At 44.5% G+C, this 21,019-nt stretch overlaps 1 protein-coding gene and 1 long non-coding RNA gene across 5 annotated transcripts in view; both read left to right on the forward strand.

The window, feature by feature from the left end:
• Positions 1 to 18,132, forward strand: part of LOC126961127 (uncharacterized) — a 31,692-nt gene extending 13,560 nt beyond the window's left edge. The window contains exon 2 of the long non-coding RNA XR_007728195.1: positions 25 to 18,132. This is a non-coding gene — a long non-coding RNA (uncharacterized LOC126961127). The remainder of the gene's footprint in view (positions 1 to 24) is intronic.
• Positions 1 to 21,019, forward strand: part of MSRA (methionine sulfoxide reductase A) — a 423,943-nt gene that overhangs the window by 274,230 nt on the left and 128,694 nt on the right. The window lies entirely within an intron of this gene.

Raw genomic sequence — 21,019 nt, forward strand, 5'->3', positions numbered from 1 at the left:
CATTCTCTCGTCTGCTTCTCATAGGGAGCTTGTGAGGCTGTCACTCTAATCTCTCTCCAGGAGAAGCAACTGGTAACTTGAGACCACATGATACTACATGGGGGAGCCTGGGATGCACACTCCGGCTCCCTGCCTCCAAGCTCTGTGCCTGCTCATTCCATTCTGTCACTGGGCCAGGTAGATTCCCTCTGGACATGTCACACCCTCACAGATTTATAAATAGGGAATGGGCTCTAGGAGGAAGATCACTCCTTCCTTTCTCCTCATTCCTTATCTTGCCAATATTACATTAAAAGAATGTGTCACCAGTGTTTAATTTGTCAAGATCATGGGCTAATGGTTGAGGAATTTTTGTGGTTCCTTCTGGTGGCAGAAACACATTTGCAAACACAAAATCTTTTAGTAAAATAGCAAGATTTAGTAGGAAAGAAAAATAGTGTGAGAAAAAAAAAAGGACCTGATTTGAGGGATATTATTATGCCAGAGACACTTGGTTGACTTAAACACTAATATATGATTTTTACACATATTCACACAAGGGGTGCTGTGTGGTTTCAGGAATCCACAGAGCCCGACACCCGAGCACTTGTGATAGAAAAAATTTGTTAATCCTTTTTTTTTTTTCATTTTCATTTGTGTTTGGCTTCTTTACAAAGTCATCAGTGAAAATTGCTATATGGTTATTTTTCCCTCTTGTGTTACAGACCAAACTCAGTGTCTGATGCAGAGTGGAATAAGTGAGGAAAAGACAGTATTGGGCAAACCAGTGAAATTATGCTCTTGTTTACATGAGTAGCCCTTACTGGGATTCAGCTTTTTGTTGCTCTGTATAGCCTTTTGATGTTGATCCCAGAGTTGTAACTTACATGATAAATTACAAGTCTCTATTTATTCATACATTAAAGATAGGTTATTTTTACATTGTTTGTGTGTATACACATTTGCTTGAAATCAGTGGATTTCTAGGCCAGATTTAGGCAATTGAACGACCTTTATAAGCAGTTAATTGTCTAGACCCAACGTTTGTTGCAAACACAGTCTGGAGCAAAATGAGAATTAACATCTTTACAAAGACAGGCGTAGAAATTCTAATCCAGTGCATTGTTTCCTTTCTCTGGTAGCAGGGCTGAGTCCTACCTGGCTGCAAGGCTGCCATTCACCAGTGTAGCCCAGAAAACAACGGTAAAGATAAGACCAGCGAATCCAAGCCTTGTAAATCGTACAGGTTTCGCAATTCACATCACCTGTCTGCAAAGGTAAACTCACAAACCCCTCGTCAGGTGTGTGCACAGTCAAATAGGATCACATTGCTAGGCCAGCAGCTCTATAAGCCTATGTCACTTTTAAGAGGTATCCAAAGAGACTGTGTGCTACTAGGCTACAGAGAGCAGCATTAAGTCCGATATACGTCGATCCATGTGCAAGCAGATTCCTCTCTGCCTCTGGAAGTTGGTTAATTTTTCTGGTTCTGATATTGAATATTGTTGCATTTTCCTTGATAGGGTCATCCAGTGAATGGTTTTTCCTCTTGAACCTTATACTCCCCCTCTCTTAGCAGCCAGTGCGTCCCTGGTCTTCCTCAGTCATGCCGGGGCTCACTGCAGCCTCCTCTGCTCAACTCACCTGGGTGCAGCCATCTTCAAGAAAACGTTATTAAAGCATTATTAGTATGCAGCAAGGTGCCTTCTTTCTGCTAAATTAGTTTGTAAAGTGGTCTTCACAAATGCACGCATTCTTTGTTATGACAGCGGGGCTTCGTGTTTCTGATGCAAGACTAATAAGACTTGGAAGTAGGGAGGTAAACTGGGTGGCCCAGGAAAGCAGGGGTTAGGGGAGTTGATAGAAGATACGAGAAATGAACCTAAGGGATGATCAAAGAGCAGCCGAAGAAAAAAATATCCTTAAGTGGGAGAAAAAGGCAAATAGGACGTGTGAGGAATTAGGCAGGAGTAGGAAAGAAAACTGTGAACCACTGTATGCACACCTGTGTGAAAGAGGAACCTAGAAAAGTGGGCCGCGAGAAAGCAATACTAGCAGAAAGCAAAAGGTGCTCTAGAATCATTGTGTTCTTCGTGTTGAGTGAAATAAGGCACACACAGAAAGACAGATACCGCGTGATCTCACTTATATGTGGAATCTGAAGAAGTTGAAATCCTAAAGCAGGGAATTAGAAAGGCCAGAGGCCAGGGTGGAGTGGGGAAGGAAGGAGGAGTTGTTGGTCAAAGGATGCAGAGTTTCAGATCCACAGGAGGGATAGGGTTTGAGATCTATTGCACAGCAGGGTGACTGTAGTCAATAATGTAGTCTGTATTTCAGAATAACTAAGAGCACATTTAACATGTCTCACCATAAAAAACGACAGGTAAGTGAGGGGATGGATATGCTAACTGGCTTGATTCGATTATTCTACATTCTACATTGTATTCATATATTAAAACATCACATTGCACCCCATAAAGGTATACAGTTATGATTTGTCAATCAAAGTAATAATAATAAATTTAAAGAAGAATTGTGTAGAAAGAAAAACTGTTTTAGGATTGAGAAAATGCTGTGAAGAAGTCACACAGAAATTCTCCGAGAAGTGCCACCTGTGTACCGAAAGCCCTTTTAATGGACTTTTGTGGTGCTTTGGTGATTCGTACAACTTTGAACAAATAGTTTCCTAACCTGCTAAATCGAGCTACCAACCCTTGCCCTGATCACTCTCTTTGGGGGTTTTTGTGAGGCTCTAGGGAGCTGATATGCAGGCAAAGATTGTAATCCAGAAAATGCTCTACAAGTGTAAGTAAGGTTTTGGCAGAATTGGGTTGTGGGGTGCAAATGCCAGGCAAGTTTCCAGTCCTTGCCAAACTACATTTTCTAACTGATGAAAGATCTGGCATTTTATTCTTTTCCGTTTTTTAATTCACTGGGTTTGTTCCCTTATTCTTATGAACTGAGATACCTTGATTGCAGAGATAAGTTGAGAGTGGCTGACAGATGAAAATTTTCATTGATCTTCTCTCTGGCCCCTGCCTTTCCCAGCCCCTTGGCTTTGGAATGAAAACTGTAAGTCAGGGACACCCACCAAGTGATGGTGTTAGAGTTACAGTTTGTAAAACTCTTCCGTTACCGTCTCTTTATTTGAGCATGGAGACAGGCTCTTTCTGTAACTTTTCTGGCTAAATAACTTCTTCAGAAGGCAACTCATTTTTGAAATTAGACTTGACTTTGTTTCATGAGTTTACAAAACTTACGATTCAGGTCCACACTGCCTACTTTTGAATTGGGTCTATTTAGATGTCAGCACGTACAACACAAGAACAATGAGTTCAGTGTCTGTTCTGTTCTTCATGGTCAGGATTTTTGTGTTTGTTTTATCCCCTGTAAACCAAGACATTTTCAATACAGGCTGTCTGACAGCTAACAAGAGGGATCATAGGGACCCTATAGTCTGCCCTTCTAGGCTGTTCTCAGGCCCTATCCCACCCAGGCCTCTGTTCTCCATCTTCTTAAAATCTTCATCGATCCCCAAGTCAGCTGCCCTGGCTGGCTTGTGTGTGTCTACGATGATAGAGCTATCAGCACTGCCATTTCCTGGCCCGTGTGGGCCCATGTGAGAATAGGGGTGGCCAATAATGCTGTCACAGCCTGGGAAAGAGACGGCAAAGGGGAAGAGGCAGCCACTTGAGACCACAGAGCCAGAGTTGCCCACTCCCAGCAGAGCTCGGAGACCACAGTGCCAGTCCTGCCCATTCCCAGCAGAGCTTGGTGCCATTCTCAGATCTCCCAAGCTGACCCCAGGTGTCCATACTTTTATGGATTAATACCACCAGGGTGTTGAGCTAGATTTTGGCAATCAAACAAACAAAAAAATGTGTATCCCAATTCCACATAGAGTGACAAGCCTATGAGCCATCAAATTAGGAATTACTATCTATCTATCTGAGACAAAGTTTCACTCTGTCACCCAGGCTGGAGTGCAGTGGCGTGATCTTGGCTCACTGCAGCCTCCGCCTCCCAGGTTCAAGTGATTTTCGTCCCTCAGCCTCCCGAGTAGCTGGGATTACAGGCATGTGTCACCATGCCCAGCTAATTTTTGTATTTTTTGGTAGAGAGAGGGGTTCGCCATGTTGGCCAGGCTTGTTTTGAACTCCTGGCTTCAAGTGATCTACCTGCCTCAGCCTCCCAAAGTGCTGGGATTACAGGCATGAGTCACTGTGTCCCTCCAGATTGGAAGTGATTATACCCACTTTATAAAGTGGTGAGGATGGCATGTTTTGATTCCATTCAAAAGATATTTACCAAGTACTTCCACATTCAAGGGGGAGGGAATGTAGAAGCAACCTATATACAGAATTAAAACCTGCAAAGGCATCAGCAAAGAGCATCTCGCATCAGTTTCTCTGTTCACTTGGTCCCTACTTGTCTTCACAGAAAGAACAATTCTTATGTGGGAATCAAAATGCTATTTCTTTGAGAAGAAAGATGGCCCTGATAAGAAACACAATAAACACGTTGATGTGGAAACAGCCTCCAACATGAAGTAATTTCCAACTGATCAGATCCTTAATTTAGATGCTAAGCAAGAGGTTGTCTATTTGTAGGGCTCTGTGGATTCCAGAGCCCCCCACCCCCCGGACCTACTGAATTAGGGTCCTTAGGGGTGGGGCCAGGAAATGTGAACTGTTTAAAACTCCTGTATTAGGCAGTTCTCGCATTGCCATAAATACCTGAGACTGAGTAATTTATAAAGAAAAGAGGTTTAATTGGCTCATGATCCTGCAGGCTTTACAGGAAGCATGGTGCTGGCATCTGCTCGGCTTCTTGGGAGACCTCAAGAAGCTTCTGATCATGGAGGAAGGTGAAGGCGGAACAGGCACATAACATGGTGAAAGCAGGAGCAAGGGAGAGAGAATTGGGGGGAAGTGCCATACATTTTGAAAGACCAGATCTCCTATGCACTCAGAGTGAAAGCCAACTTATCACCAAAGAATGGCCCAAGCCATTCATGAAGGATCTGCCTTCATGATCCAAACACCTTCCACTAGGCCCCACCTTCTGGACTGGAAATTACATTTCAACATGAGATTTGGGCAGGGACATATATTTAAACCATATGAACTCTCTAAGTGATTTTCATACGGAGCTGGGCTTGGACATCTCAAGGTAGTAGACCAGTACTTAGTCTTGGGCATCAGACAGACTTCGGTACCTGTTTGAGCCTGGATAAGTAACTTCACCTCTCAGTCTGTTTCCTAATCTATAAAGTGGATCTAATCATATGAACCTCAGAGGTTGATGGTGTGACGTAAGTGAGATGACATGTGCCAAGCTCCTAACTTGCAGTGTTCTATCTGCAGCTCTATCTGCAATGGGCATGAATGGGCAGATGACTTGCCCAAGAGATGTGAACATTAAACAGTCAGCTGTTGATGAGGAAGGCATGGCTCAGGACAGTGCCAACTAAGATACATTTAGAACTCTGTTTTCCATCAATGCATTTTGTCACGTGACATAAGCTGTGCCTCTTGGGTGGTGGGCTTCCAGCCCAAGGTTGGGGGCTTTGGGGAAGCTTAACCGTAAGGTCCTTATCTAGGAGAGTTTTTCCACTGCCATCTAAGCTGTGTGTGTCAGCTGGGTTCAAGGAGTTAAAAATGTCTGATTAGTAATCAGCTGTGCAAAAGCAACGCTTTTCATTCTTAAGTTCTGTTCTCCAGTGTATTGAGATTTTTCAGCTCTTTTGTTTCCACGGGTCTCGCAAGGCATGGCCTTGAGCAGCAGTTCTCAGACTTTTTGGCCTCAGGACCTCTTTGCACTCAGAAATTATTAAGGACCCCAACAAACTTTTGTTGGATATTTACCAGATTAAAAATTAAAACTGAGAAATTAAAAAAACCCAAGCACACGTTCATTCCTTCATCCTTCAGAGAGATGATGTCATCACAGTCTGTGTAGCTTCCAGAAAACTTTACCTGCACTCATGAGAGAATAAGAGTGAACAGGGAAATACATCTTAGCATGACGATAAGAATAATTTTGACCTTGTGGATCCTGGAAAAGATTCTGGAGTCCCCGGGGGCCTCTGAGCCACACAGACCTGCTGATCTTGATTGCACAGGTTACCCCACCCTGTTCGTCTGCCTCACAGAGAAGCACAGAAGTCAAAGCTGAGGCCATTGTATCACTGAGCAGCACAGCTGGGGCAGGGTCTTAGGGAAGGCGTCCGAGCCCAGCCCAGTTCCCTGGCCTTACAGACGAGGAACCTGAGCCCCAAAGAGGTAAAGCAGTGCTCCCAAGCTCACACAGCGTGGGTGCCAAGCCCAGTTAATAACCCAGAGCTTCTGCCCACTGGACTTGCCCCTGCATCCCAATTGAGTGACTTAGGGACCGGGCTCCAGCGAAAGACAACTTGGTTCCAATCCCAGCCCTGCCACTGTGTGACCCTGGGCAAGTGTCTTAACTTCTCTGGCCTGAACTTTCTCGTACATAAAATGTGGATAATAAAAAATAGCTGCTTCATAGGCTTGCTGGGAAAATTAAATGAGATAATGTGTGGAAAGGAACTGACATCTCGCATAAGCATTACACACACACACACACACATACACATACACACACACACATACATACACACACATTTTAGCTTTACAACTAATTCTTAGAGGGATACATTTGTAATATTATAGCAGTCACTACTTCTAGAAATCATGACCAGCTTTTCTTCATCTCTTGGTCTCAGTTGTTCCTTTTCCCAACAACCTTCAGGCTTGCTCAGCAGCATCACAGGGGAAAGGGATTCCAGGATCCGTGGTGAGAACACCGTCTCTATCTGCCTTCCCAACAGACTGAAGGCAGAGCTAAGATCAGATGTAATTAGTTTACATGTCAGACCCAACAATCCATGCTGTATGTCATGCAGGAGTGATCAGTGATTTCAAGGTGGAATGAAACCTCATAATGAAGCAGTGAATAGTATTATTGCAGTTGAATAACCTGCAGCATGATGTATGATGATTAGAATTTGTTTCTGGCATATGGTTTTCTTTTTCTTGTTTTCCCCGCAAAGTAGAGTGTCTGCTTCTGTAGCACCATCCATTTGCAAACTGCGTTCCCAAACCACTCTTTAATTGTCTCCTACATCAGTTCGTGGGAGAGCTTAGTTGAGGGTAGGTAACCCAGTTCTCCTCATTCAACAAACGTAAACATAGCACTTCACATTTGTAAAGGGTGGGGGGTCCCTAGTGACCTGCACACACAAGTCAATAGATTTCTGATGAAAAAATTTTAATATTAAAACATCATACATAAATTTGAAGACTTCATATGCAAACAGCAACAAAACCAAAAAATAACAAAGGACAGAGATTTTAAAATAATCTTTTATAAATAACTAGTTTTATCTACCCAACCAAATAAAATAATTTGCTCTGCTACCTCAGATCCTGTTCAGACATATGTGGGTATCAATAATGAATGAATCAATTGATTCATCCTCAGTCTTGCTGAGTGTCTCTCTGGGAGTTACCACTTGTGGCTCTTGTTTACCCAAAGATCACTTTGAAGATAGAACATTCTATAGTCCCAGATAGCATCATGTTGCCTAGAATGACATATGATCCATATCTCTAAGCCACAGGACTGGAGCTTCTCCCTCTTGCTAAGGAAGTTGCATGTATCACCCAAAAGATGCTGGCTTTGAGCTGAGAAGACCTGGATTCTCATATTGTCCCTTGTACTAGCAGCAGTATGATTGAGGCAAGTGCCTTGATTCTCTGGTCTTCCTTCACCCCATCTGTACAGTGATCTCTCAGCAGCTGTTCACCTCTAATGGTGGTCTGGAGAGTGATGGCTGAATCCCTCCACCATCGGGCATTCAAAGCCATCCATTTCCACTGAGGCAGGTGGATCACAAGATAAGGAGTTCGAGACCAGCCTGGCCAATATGGTGAAACCCCATCTCTACTAAAAATACAAAAATTAGGCATGGTGGTGGGCACCTGTAGTCCCAGCTACTGGGGAGGCTGAGGCAGGAGAATCGCTTGAACCTGGGAGATGGAGGTTGCCCCGATCCAAGATTGCGCCACTGTCATTCCAGCCTGGGTGACAGAGTGAGACTCCATCAAAAAAAATAAAAAAATAAAAAAATAAAAAGCCAGCCATTTCCAATGGTCTTGAGGTAAAGGAGTATGTTGCATTAAATAAGGATCATTAAGGATCTGAATGAGCTAACTACCGTGAGTTTGAATGAATCTAGAACTTGATCTCAGGTTTGCATGTCAGGGATAGTTCAGTTCACGAACACATTCTCCATTACCGTGTGAGGTGGTGTGCAAGACCTCAGGTTCACTCTTGGGCCTGGGAATGACTGCAGTGGACATATTTATTCTTCCTTAGTGTGTCAGATATCTATCACAGCGTAACAACCTACCCCAATCATGGTGGTTTAAGACAAAAATAATTATTCTTGTGATTCTGTGGGTTGGCTGCGTTGTTCTGTCGATTTTGCATGGACTCAGTCATGGGACAGCATTCGGTTGGTGGGTCACCTGGAGGCTGGGCTCAGTTGGGATGATCGGGCTGTCTGGACTTCCCTCTCTCTTTCCGTGGTCTTTCCCCCTCAAGGTTAGCCTGGCCTGGATTGGCTCTAGAGATGATGACGCCATGCTGAGCCCCAATTCCAAGTGCTTATCAAGCCTCTGCCTCCTCTACTGATGTTCCTTGGTTAAAACAAGTCATATATTCAAGCCCAAAGTTAATGTGGGGATGGGGACTGTCCCTCTTAGTGTAGATACCAGGAGGTGTGATTTGTCGAGGGTGTTAGTGTAATGGTCTTCCCACCTTAGCCTCAGTTTCCATGTCAGTTAGATGGGAATAGGTTACTAAGCATATAAGGAGGGCCAGCCAGAGTTGAGGTGTTTCCCGTGTCACATCCATTTCTAACTGAGTGTGTGATCATAGGAGTCACATTCCTCATGAATAAAAAAGTCTTGGACCAAGTGATCCAAGGGACCACCATTATCACCACCTGACTTCAACACATACATACACACACACACACACACACACACACTTCTGTTTCATCTCTCACACAATGTAAAAATCAAATATGATTGGAAGAATCTTCAAAGTGGTAGAGGACTATACCAATGGGATGTATTATTACAAGTAATAATTATGAAGAATTCTAATAAATATATTTTCCAAAAACTTATGAGAGGCTAAACATCTCTATTACATATTGCACATTTAAAAATAATTACATTGTGAGAAGTGCCTTATTCAGGTTTCCGTTTCTTTTCTGGTGTTTTAAGCTCACTCTAAAAAGGTTTGGCAAATCAAGATGTGTTTGCATGAAACTAAAGGCACTAGGAGGAGACTAAAAGGTCAAATCTACCTTTTAGTTGCAGCCTGTGTTCAAAATGGAGGCATTTCAGCTCACTCAAGTCTTTATTTAGTCTAACCACTTGGCAACCTACTTTATTTAGTCTAATCACTTGGCAACCTACTCTAACCACTTGGAAACCTACAACCTACATACAGAATCATAGTTCAGCCATCCATTCCTACCTTCCTAGTGTTTTGTTTATTTGCTTGGCTCATCGTGTTGTGTTTATGTGTACATGTATGTGAGGGCAGCTCAACTGTGACCTCTTGTACAGTGTTCCGAATTTACCAAGTTCCCTAAGGATACCAGGCCATCCCTGGCCCTCTTTTCTCTTATATGTGGGCAAAGACTGAGTGACTTGGGGTCCTGACCTCAATAAATGTAGTCTTATTCTCACCCATTCCTTTGCTTATTCACTGAACCTAGTCCTGAAGCGATGGGACTGAAGATTCAGAATCAGCTCTCACCTCTGTGTGGATGACTTTGCACTCCGGATGCACTTTCATAGCCCTGCTCATGGCTTATAAGGTCCTCTCTAGTATGGCTGCTGGCTCCCCATTCTCCTAAGTATAAACACCCTCCCCCACTCTGGGGACTGTCCATCCCCTCATGCATCCACTGCACCCCAGCCTTCATAACTCACATGCTGATAGGGAAATAAACGAAGACCACCAAATGGAAAGAAGCAAAGGTTCTTGAATCAGAGCTTGCTACAGCCAGAGAGCCAGCCACTAGCACTTGCATACGTCAGAGACTCAAAGGCAGGCAGAAGAGAGAAAGCTCCAGAGTGGAAAAGAGGGAAAGCTTCAAGTATGTCCTGATTGGAGGCTGTTGGCCTGCGGAAGTTGCAGGTAGGCTAACAATAGCCTACTGTAATAATAGGTTAGGGGCACATATTTGACTTTCTTGGGTTCTAGAATTGGAAGCCAGGACAAAAGTTAGGGAAACTGTCAGGAAAATGAATCAAGTCCTTGTCATTTGGGGCTGATTGCTGAAGGGGTTGTTGTTTGGCTTCCTGAACTAGTGACTCTAAACAGTAGGTTGGCTTCCTGGGCTGGTTGCTGCACGTTGTGGGCCAAGGTTCTGTTTTCATATAGTCAGACTAGTGTCCATTTGTATCTTCAGCCTCTCGCGATTCCCCCAACCGAAGGTGCTGCTGTTCCTTGTTCCCTGTGCTCGCAGACCCTCTTTCCACACTCCATCATTCTGGCGGAAGCCCCTGCCAGTGTGTTTTCACAGCACCTGCACTTTGATCACAGCACATGTCCCCTTTATATTAGTCATTACTGGTTCATTTTCCCTTTTGGTCCAAACACTCCTTGAGGGCAGGGGTTTTGTCTCATTCATCACTGTATCTTCTGTAGTCCCTCGCACCATGTCTGGCTCCAGTCAGCTTATAGTAAATGTTGATTAAACAAATGATTGATGAATACCAAATACAGCCTGATGAATTTCCCCCTTTCCACCCTCTGGTCTGCATTTCTCCCTGCCTTACAGATATCTGCAACTGGATATCCCACTTGCATCTCAAAATTAACATGTCTAAAACCAAACCTTTGATCTTTCTCCCAAGCCATTCCTCCTTGTGATGTCCCCATTTGTAAAGTCCCACCGTGTTCACAAACCCTGTACCTTATCCCCTGCAGCTATCAGTGGGTCCTCATCTTCTTCATCTCTTTCATTTCTGTTCATTCCTTTTTATTCCCACCTCAGCCTTTGTTCTGGTTTGGACTCTGACCTCATCCTGCCACCTGATCACTGGGTTCCAGTCTCAGTCACCCTCTCGAATCCATCCTCCACGCCATCCCGAAGTTCCACTTTGCTTATGCTTCTGCTTTGTGGGAAACCCTTCTGTGGCCTCACATGTTTCAGCCTAGCATTCAGAGCTCTCAACCGTATGAAATAATCCTGTCCATAGTGCTCATTACTCCTTGCCACGCACTTGACTTTTCAATCCAGTTGCCCTAGTTGTCATTTCTAGCACATGCCTTTTCCTCCCCTCTTCTCTGCTGCCTTTACCACCTCCGCAGCCTAAACAAAGACTGAACATTCCCTTGTCTCCAATGGCAGTTACAGCTACTACTCTGTACGGTAGTGATTGATGCGGTTGTCTTCTTTCCCTTACTGAACTAAGCTCATGGAAACATCCACCCTCGCTTGTCTTTGCCATTTATAGAGTAGGCACATGGTAAATATCTGTTGAACAAATGAATGATGCAGCTGGTCATTGCATCTAGAATAACCCTCACATTAAGATGGGTTCATCCTTAGATGGATTTGGGATTGATGAATTCAAACCTGCAGTTAAGAGTTTGCTTGTAAATCGTGTGACCTTATAGACAGAGTAGCAGCCTAATTATGTGTCTGAACCATCAGTGTTTACTCAGTCCTTCCTTTTGTAGTTCTAGTAAATTGCTTTGTATTTGAATCCGTGCTAGGGCCTTCTCTCTGGGTATTTTTGTTGTTGTTGAGGCCCACACCAGCAGCATGGCCAAATGCTTATTTCCCAAGTTATATCCAGAAATTATTGCCTTTTTTTTTTTTTTTTTCGGACACAGTCTTGCTCTGTCATTCAGGTTAGAGTGCAGTGGCATGATCTTGGCTCACTGCAACCTCTGCCTCCTGGTTCAAGCAATTCTCCTGCCTCAGCCTTCTGAGTACCTGGGACTACAGGCACACGCCACCACGCCCGACTAATTTTTGTATTTTTAGTAGAGACGGGGTTTCACCATGTTGGCCAGGATGGTCTCAATCTCTCGACCTCATGATCCGCCTGCCTCTGCCTCTCAAAGTGCTGGGATTACAGGTGTGAGCCACCATGCCTGGCCCTGGCTTTTCTTTAGTAGAAGTTCAGTTCATACTACCAAGGCATCTAAAATATTTATCTCCTTACTCATTAAAACTCGGCAGTTACACGTCAGACTGGAAAGAGGGATAGGTTGGCAGAATTGGGGACCAACAGGTAGCTGGGATCTGCAGGGTCTTGGCAGGAGAAGGCTTGCTGGGGACAAGGCACATGGGTGTGCGTAATGATCTCAGAGACCAGCGTGGTGGAAAAGAGGGAAACAGCCGCCCTATCTCTCACGAGATCTAAAAGAGCCTGCCAGCTTGGTATTTTGGTCCCTGGATTTACGTATCTGATGAAGATAAAACATTCAGAGAATGCCAGCGCCGTGTAGAACACCAGCCTAAGAGAATGGAATAACAAGAATGCTGACAAAATTTGAATAATCATATGCGATACATCTATTCATTCTAAAACATGATTAGATAATGCAAATTATACATGATAATCATAAATTAAAACAATTACAAATAAAACAGAATACATTTATTGTTTAAATTGCTGAAGTTTATATTTAGAAATTGCTTTTGGTAACATCAACATTGACTCTGCTGGAGGATTAACCTTTGCTGTCATAGGGGCAAAGCAGCCATTTCGAATGGTTTTAATAGCAATCTGTGCTTCTGATGCAGTGAACTGGGTTTTTGCTCCGCCGTGCTCTTCCCCATTCTCTGTGGTTTTATCATCCTTGGCCTGCACACATACTGTTCCCTTTGCCTAGAATATCTTTTCCTTTTTTATTCATTCTTCGGGATTTAATGAAAACTCTGACTCTTCTGTGAGGCCCCCCCACATCCCTTTGATATTGCTTTTCTCCTCTGCTTCTGCGTGGCATCTTACGCGTTTGCTAACGTGCGCTCGTGACCTTGAACATCCCTTGAGCACAGGTCTCTGTTCCCCTCTGGAAGCCTTCCCTGGCTCCTGCCTCAATGATGAGGAAGACCCCGCCTGAGTTGCTTTTGTGGCCTTCGTCCCTTCTATGCCTAGTATGGGGCCTGGCGCTCCTTGATTGGAAAGCAAGAAATATTTATTCAATGAAATGTTACTAACACAAGCTGGGGCTCTTTTAGTTCTGAGAAAACTGCCATCTCCCCGTTACTGTTTTGGCCCCTCTAGCCCTGTGTCCTTGATGTCTGTACCGGTCACTCCTGAGTTCTCTCTGTGAGGCTCACTGCTGCTAGCATGTCAGAGCCCAAGGGCATTGAAGGGCCTTCCCCGTCACCCCCTTGTGTTACAGACACACATTCCAGAGAGGTGGAGCCTCGCTGAAGGTCACAGGTTCCCTCCCAGCTACCACTGAAGCTTGTGGCCTGGTTAAACAGGCCTCCCTACGTAGAAATGATGGACTTAGTTCTGAGTTGAGAGACTCAGATTGTACTTGAAACTTTCCATTCTCCAGCTGGGCCATTTGGGGCACTTCCTCTTTTTCTGTGAAATCATTAGCCACAATCCAGAGACCTACGAGTGGAATTTGGTCTGCAGTCTTCGTTTCTTTCCTTAAAGTTTGAATTCTGATGCTTTTCACAAAGACGCCTGCTTTGCAGATAGCTCTGGTCCCCACCGTCCATCCCGACAGTTACTGCATCTTTGGGAAACTTTGTGTTTCATACTCACAGCGCTTCTCAGCTTGCACTAGCCATGTTCCAAGTCTTCAGCCGCTGCACGCAGCCAGCAGTTAGATTTCTGGACCAGAGAGCGCCGGCTGGATGCTTCTCCCTTCACTCGTTAATGGTTCTTGCTGGCTTCAGAAGGATTTAGATCTGACACTGTGGATGAAAAGGCCCTATAAAGCCCTTCGTACTCTGACGTCCAGTGAATCTACTATTAAGATGGATTTTAGAGTTGAATGAGTCCAGGACCACCATCGCTGTCTCACTGAATTGGAGCTCACTGGTCAGTAGCTATAATGTTTTAACTGGAACCAGAAAATAGCTCTCAAATTTGCAGAGTCAGCTTTGCTGGGCTTCAGGCTGAGTGGGCTCATAGCTGGTTGGCCCTGTGTCTCTGGCCTGGGCACGGTGGCTCCTTGCCAAGGCCGGCAGCCCTCGATGACGGCAGCACGGAGCAGACCGAGCCCCCAGCCGACTCACCCCTGAGGCCTCGCGCCTCCCGCTTCACAGCAGTGTGCCTTCCCTCTTCCAGTTCCCAGGGTTGCTTCAGGCTGTCTCAGCCCTCCGCACAGTCAGCTGTCAGGGAGGGGAAGTAGCAGGTCCAAGGCAGCCAGAGGGCTTCCCACTGTCAGCCCTGCCTGTGGCATTCCTTAAGGTGACAAAGAGTGTGTTTTTAAGCCACCCTCCAAAACTCTTATTCCCCATGAATTCTCTGCAGCTGCTCCAGAATTGACTATAAAGAGAACCTCGGTTAAGCTGCCTATGCAGCCAGAAGGCTGTGAGTCAGAGGACGTCCTGCCAAGTGCAACCTGAGATGCTTCGGTGGAAGCTTGTTCCTCGATGGTGACACTTTGTCTCCAAGCTCATCCATTTGAGTGAAAATTTGTCTCTTTCCCTCCCTCATGCTTGTCTTTACCAAAAAACATCATGTAATGAATGATGGTTGTTTTGGTCTGAAAGAGACTTTTTTTTTTTTTTTTTGAGACAGAGTCTTGCTCTGTTGTCAGGCTGGAGTGCAGTGGCATGATTTTGGCTCACTGCAACCTCTGCCTCCCGGGTTCAAGCGATTATCCTGCTCCAGCCTCCCTAGCAGCTGGGATCACAGGCGTGCACCACCACGCCTAGCTAATTTTTGTATTTTTAGTAGAGAGAGGGTTTCACCATGTTGACCAGGATGGTCTCGATCTCTTGACCTCATGATCCACCTGCCTCAGCCTCCCAAAATGCTGGGATTACAGGCGTGAGCCACTGTGCCCACCTGAAAGTGACTTTTATTTGTATAGATTCTCTCTGTAAAAATTGAAAGGTTTTTGTGAACGTCTGGTACTTATAAAATACTTTTGTAGGGGAGGATGGGAGATGATTAAACTACTTCCCCTTTTAGACAGTGCCACCCGTGAGAAGACTTGTGGTCTGGGTTCGAAGATGGTTATCCATAGTGAGATGACTAGAAGACAGTACCTCTCAAACTTTCATGTTCACCAGAGTCACCTGGGGATCTCGATAAAATGCAGATTTGGATACAGCAGGTCTGGATGAACCCGGACTGGTTTTCCTAATAAACTCCCAGAAGAGATGCAGGTTTTAAGGCTATGAGGTGCTTCTCTGGACCCTGGCTGTCCGACGGCCACATTTAATGAGAAGAGAACACAGCTGTGTGGTCGTTGACTGTGTTGAGGATCACACTGACTTAGAAAGTTATGACTTTAATGTTCCTTAGTTGAATCACTAAGATTTCTGTATAAAACAGCAGAAAATATGGGAGTTTGGAGAAGGGAGAAACGAGCTGGACGAAATAGCTTCCTAATTCCCGATTCATCATTGGGCATCAGCTATTTTGTGTGCTGGTGCCGATAAGCTGGAGCACACTTTGTGAACAGAGTTCTGTCCTAGCTGGACAGGATGGAGATGTCGTAGGGTTCGGTTCATGTAGTGAATTTTTCCTGAATCTTAAATTCTCATATATAAAAACATGTAGCTGAGCAGACAGTACAATAATATAGAAAAAACTATGTGTGTACGTGTGTGTGTACCCCATGAGACATGTTTTTGCTGGTATGTGAGAGAGAAAATCCAGTGTTTGGAAAGAGCTCTCCCTGTGCTTTGGGACCACAGGTTTGGCTTGGGGCAGGGCAGCAGAGTTGAAGAGGAGGCAGGGGGCGCAGAAGGAGGCCGTCGTCCCTGTGCAGCATATCGGGTGTTACTTTCATGTTGGTGAAAGAATGATCTGAGGAGCCTGCTTATCAACGTGGAGAAGATTGCAGCTGCAGTTCGCTGGTTAGTCTCTGTTCTTTTAACGCTTTCCTGAAGTGCCATTTTGTCTCGGTAAAATGCTCCCTAAAAATACTCAAATATTTTTAGTTGTAGAGTACAAATCAGATTGAGCTGCACATTTCCCTGGTGAGCAAAAGTGATGAGTTTGTGTTCATTAACTCGAGGCCATCTGGTGCAGACACGCTGCCGTCTGTGAATCAAACGTGCATCAAACTCCAGGGATCAGAACGCGTGCCAGAGCCAGTGTTTTGGAGAGTCAACAACAACCGGGGGAGAAAGAGGCCCCGGCTATATTTTTCTTTTAAAAAATCGGCTCTGCCTTGCAGCATGTCAGAGCATCCCATGCTGCCCAGCTGATGAGCCCGCTTGCAATCTCTCCATTGCCCCTCTGAACTGTCTTTGGCGTGTGCTCTGAACTGTTTTGAGGTGTGTCTCTGGTTGAAGTCATCTTGCCCGATGCCATCTTCATCTGGATGCGGGGAGAGGTGGAGAGAGCATTCCAGTGACTTTCTTTGCATTTTTCTGTAACCACAGGCCAGAGCCACAGACAGGCGTGGGCACACGTACACACACATTGTGAGACAAAAGAATTGTGAAGCAAAGCAATGCTCAAAGTAGTTGACATGCTGCAGAACATTCTCGGGAGAACTGCCTTCTGCAAATAACCAATTTCTTGAGGAGAGAGTGCTTCTTGCAGTCTTGCCAATAAAAAGTCACTCAGCAGCAGCTAACTTTCTGTTTAGCGTGCTCACCAAAATATATATACATGAAAGAAATTGCTACACTGATCTGGTACTGATGACCACCAGGGCCCTCCATGGCGTGTATAGAGGAGGGACCTGGGAGCGTCTGGGAGCCTCCTTGGAGGTTCCTCCCACTTCGGCATTCATAAGTCCTGTATTTGGTACTGGGGGCCCATGTATCTGTGTTAGCAGTCGGTCCCCTGCAGAGCAGGACAGCTGACGTTTCTGTGATGAGATGCAATTTGCTGTGTAGCCTCTGTACCGTCTTTCTAGCTATGCCTTCTCCTTTAGGTACCTGAGCATGTTTAGTGGAAGAAGAGGAGACAGACTGGGCTGCAGATGGAGGGAAGATGAGAATAGGGACTCTCCCTCCCTGTCCCTGTACCTGCCCACCGCCTCCTGTCTACGTAGATCCTGAGATGCCCAGCAGGGACGGGGTTCCACTTGGAAAGTTCTTTCGAAACTCACACAAGACAGTAATAAACATAGAGGTAGAAACAACAAGACATTTTACCATGTCTTGTGTCATGTAGGAAACTTTACATTTCAGAAAATATAAAGAAAAAAAGACGAAGCAAAAGGGCTTTAAGGATACAATGGACCTTATTATGGAAGGAAAGCAGTGCTGTCATGAGAGCTAAAAATGAACTATTTTCTTTTTCCAGTGGGTTGACTTTTAAAAGTGCATGTTACGTAGTGCCCTGCATTGCAGCGTATCCTATTATAACCTTACCAGCCCCAGCTCCTATCACTGTTTCCCGTGTTTGCTAATATGGTAATCATGAAATAGCACTTTGTTTTTTGAATCTTTGGTTAGCATCAGAGTTTTAATTTATTGTTTGCTTTTTGTTTGTAAGCCTTGAATGAAGGTTTCTCGCACTTAGGAAAGCCCATCTTCCAGTATGCAGACAAGTTAGCTCACGTCTTATTAAGCCATTCGTTGAATTACAATGCATTTGCTATAGCCTTGATCTCTAAATTGGTGGAATCCACACTATTGGCAAGATTCAAGGGTAGCACACACCCTGAACACACAAATGCGAGGACACACAGCAAGAATGAGTAAGCAAGAGAATCAGGGGAGTTTCTAAGGAGCTTTCTGGAGGAACAGAATTTTGTTTTAATTTTTGATTATGCAGTTTATGTTTATAGTGGAAAACAGATAAGAAGACAATAATAGTACCTTTGCTAATCATACTTTAAAACATTTTGATATATATGCTTCTATTCCTTTCTCTGTGGAAATAAATACCTTAAACGATAGAATCAGTATATTCATGAAGTATTGATCAGAAAAATCAGATCAGAATGATTACAAATGCATTGGTGAAAATATTATCAGTGACAATATTTGTAACATGCCTTTTCACTGATTGATATTTCATGAATATCTTTTCATACCGGTTATGAAATCAAGATGTATATGTATGTATATACCAGTTATATAATAAAATGTTATTTTATTACATTCTTACCACTACGTAGTCTCCTTGAATGGATATACCATAGCTTATTTAACTGCTTTAGTGTTGTCTCACATTTGGGTTGCTTCCAACATTTCCTGCTCATAAATGCTGCTGTGATGAGCATACTTGTAGCTGAATCTTTTCATGCATCTGTAGTTAGTTCCCTGGAATAAGTTCGCAGAAGAGGAATAGCTGCATATATGCGTGTGCAGACTTTATGGCTTTTGATTTGTGTGTGTCAGTAGCATAATGTATTTTCTTCACTGGCATTTAGCATACCATTAACCTGTGATAGTCCATAACTCTTCACTGTGTCAGGGCAGGGTTCTGTGCACCTCCTTTATCAACCTATGACACCACGATGCCCCCAGCCTTTCCAGTGCCTCCTCTTCCTGCCCAGACCAGTTCCTGGCCCAGAGGCCATGGCAGCTTGCAAGGAGGTGCTGAGTATTGATGCGTGTTTGCAAAGAGATGACAGCTGTAGATGAATGGAGAGGAAGTAGGAGAAAGTCATTGTGAGAGACTCCTGATTTCTCACGCAAGCTTTATCACTGATAGATACAGCATTTGCCCAATAGTCCATCACTTCTTCGATTCCCAATTTCCAAACCAAAGCAAATGAAGTCATTAAAAAGAATGATGTATCTGAGGGTATTTCAAAATTCTGGAGATTTCTGAGTCACGTGTAAGGAACAGAAAACCTGGCTTGGGTGGCATGCCGTGTCAAAGGAAAAGAACTGCAGTGAGGTTGGAGGAGTGGGCTCACCTGATGGATGCATTTGTTCAGTACACACATGACAGGGGAAGGCCTGGGCTGCAGAAGGACCGTCCCTCTGTGGGGTCAGGCAGTCAGGGTGGCTCTTGCAAAGTGGTAGCGTCTGAATGTCCTGGCTGCTGGAATCCTAGTAGCTTCAGATGCCAGATGGATGCCCTTGGAAGGCAGAGGATGGGTGGTGGTCTTGGGTGAGGGGCTGCAGAAGCAGGTGGTGGCCAGGGGTCTAGCCAGGAAGATGCCATATCAGGGAGGCCCAGCCATCAGGGGACTAAGGCTCAAGGTGAAGCCTTGGAGGTTCCTTGGAAGTCTAGAGATAAGGAATGACTTTGTTCCATAGGCACCGGACTCCTGGAGTCTCAGCCATAGGAAACTGGTATTCAATACTAGAGCTGGGATTGAAGAAAGGGCCTGTTCACAAGGAATCCAGTAGCAGCCCAGGTCCTATGTGGTACCACAGTCAGAGTGGAACCAGCATCCCAGACTGCTGCACCATTGACCTGAAGCCTCTTCATGTATCTGGGGAGCTGGGACTAAGTGGTCTATGCTATGAGGGTTCGGCAGCTGCAGCACCAGGGGGTGTGGACGTTCACTGCTGGTAACAGTAGTTGGCAACCTTCTTTTTTGGCTTTTGTCTAGATCAAGCTTAGAGCGTCTATGTCGTTTTCCATTTGGTTACTCAGTGGCACAGATTTTACAGGAAAGGCAGACCTTTAAAAAAGTTTGTTTTCTTGTTTTTGTTGTAAAAAAAAAAAAAAAAAAGAGATACAGAAAGCAATATGAAGTAAATGTGTGGCTTCATGATCTTATGTAAGCCAAACACCCTTGTTACCACATAACTTTGCTAGTCCCCCTAAGAGCCCCTCCTCCATCTGCCCCACCCCAGTTACAGCTTTATAGTTCCTCACCCTTCCCAATTCTTGTAACAGCCACTTCTATGCATTTCTTTATGGATTTGCCACCCAGGTGTGTGCTGTGGACCGAATGCTATGTCCCACTCAAATTCCTTTGTTGAAATTTTCACCCACAAGGTGATGGGATTAGTAGGTGATGGTGATGCCTTTGAAAGGTGATTCAGTCATGAGGGTGGAGCCCCCATAAATAGAATTAGTGCCCTTGTAAAGAGACCCTTTGCCCCTTCTGCTGTGTGAGGACACTGTAAGAAAGGAGGCAGTCCCTCACCAGACATAGAATCTACCTTGATTCTGGACTTCCCAGCCTCCAGAATGTGAGAGATACATTCCTGTTGTTTATAAGCCACCCAGTCTATGGTATTTTGTTACAGCAGCCTGAACAGATGAACACAGTGTGCATCTTCCTTGCTGCTGTTTTTGAGCCTTGCTCATTTAAAAAAAAAAAAGGGATGATGTGTCTTTGAAGTCTCCTTTAAAACGTGCAGCTTCCCCTCCCTCCCTTCCTTTTTTCCTGTGGGGTTTTAATCTGCAGATCCCATAAACTGGAATGCTTGAGCAGTTCCTCTGTCTTTTGTATTTCCTGCACATTGGCAGCTGCATCCAGAGGTGTGGACCAGACCCAAGTCTATCTCTTTAACAAAGTAGTGGTGCTTTTCATTGGGAAACCTACGCTATGTGGTTTTTGCTCCTTTTTATGTTAAAATCCAGTGATGCACAAGGCACAGATCCATCACTTTACTGAGAGTTGCAAAATAGTATAATTTCAACTCTATAAATTTGTTTTCATTTATTAGTTGGGATAATTTTCTAAGAAGGAGCTTCCATGTCATTTTCCATTTGGGTACTCAGTGGCACAGATCTTACAGGAAAGTCAGAATAAATGCTTAATGCTTTCTGTCTACCCACTTTTCAGGGCATTGGCTTGGTTTCTTATCATCCTTAAGACTGAACCAATTAAGTCTTTTTCAATAATATTGTGAACTCATGGATTTACACATATTTGATGGGTTTCAATTCATCGCAAT

Source organism: Macaca thibetana, chromosome 8 (genome assembly GCF_024542745.1).
Source record: "Macaca thibetana thibetana isolate TM-01 chromosome 8, ASM2454274v1, whole genome shotgun sequence".
NCBI lineage: Eukaryota > Metazoa > Chordata > Mammalia > Primates > Cercopithecidae > Macaca > Macaca thibetana.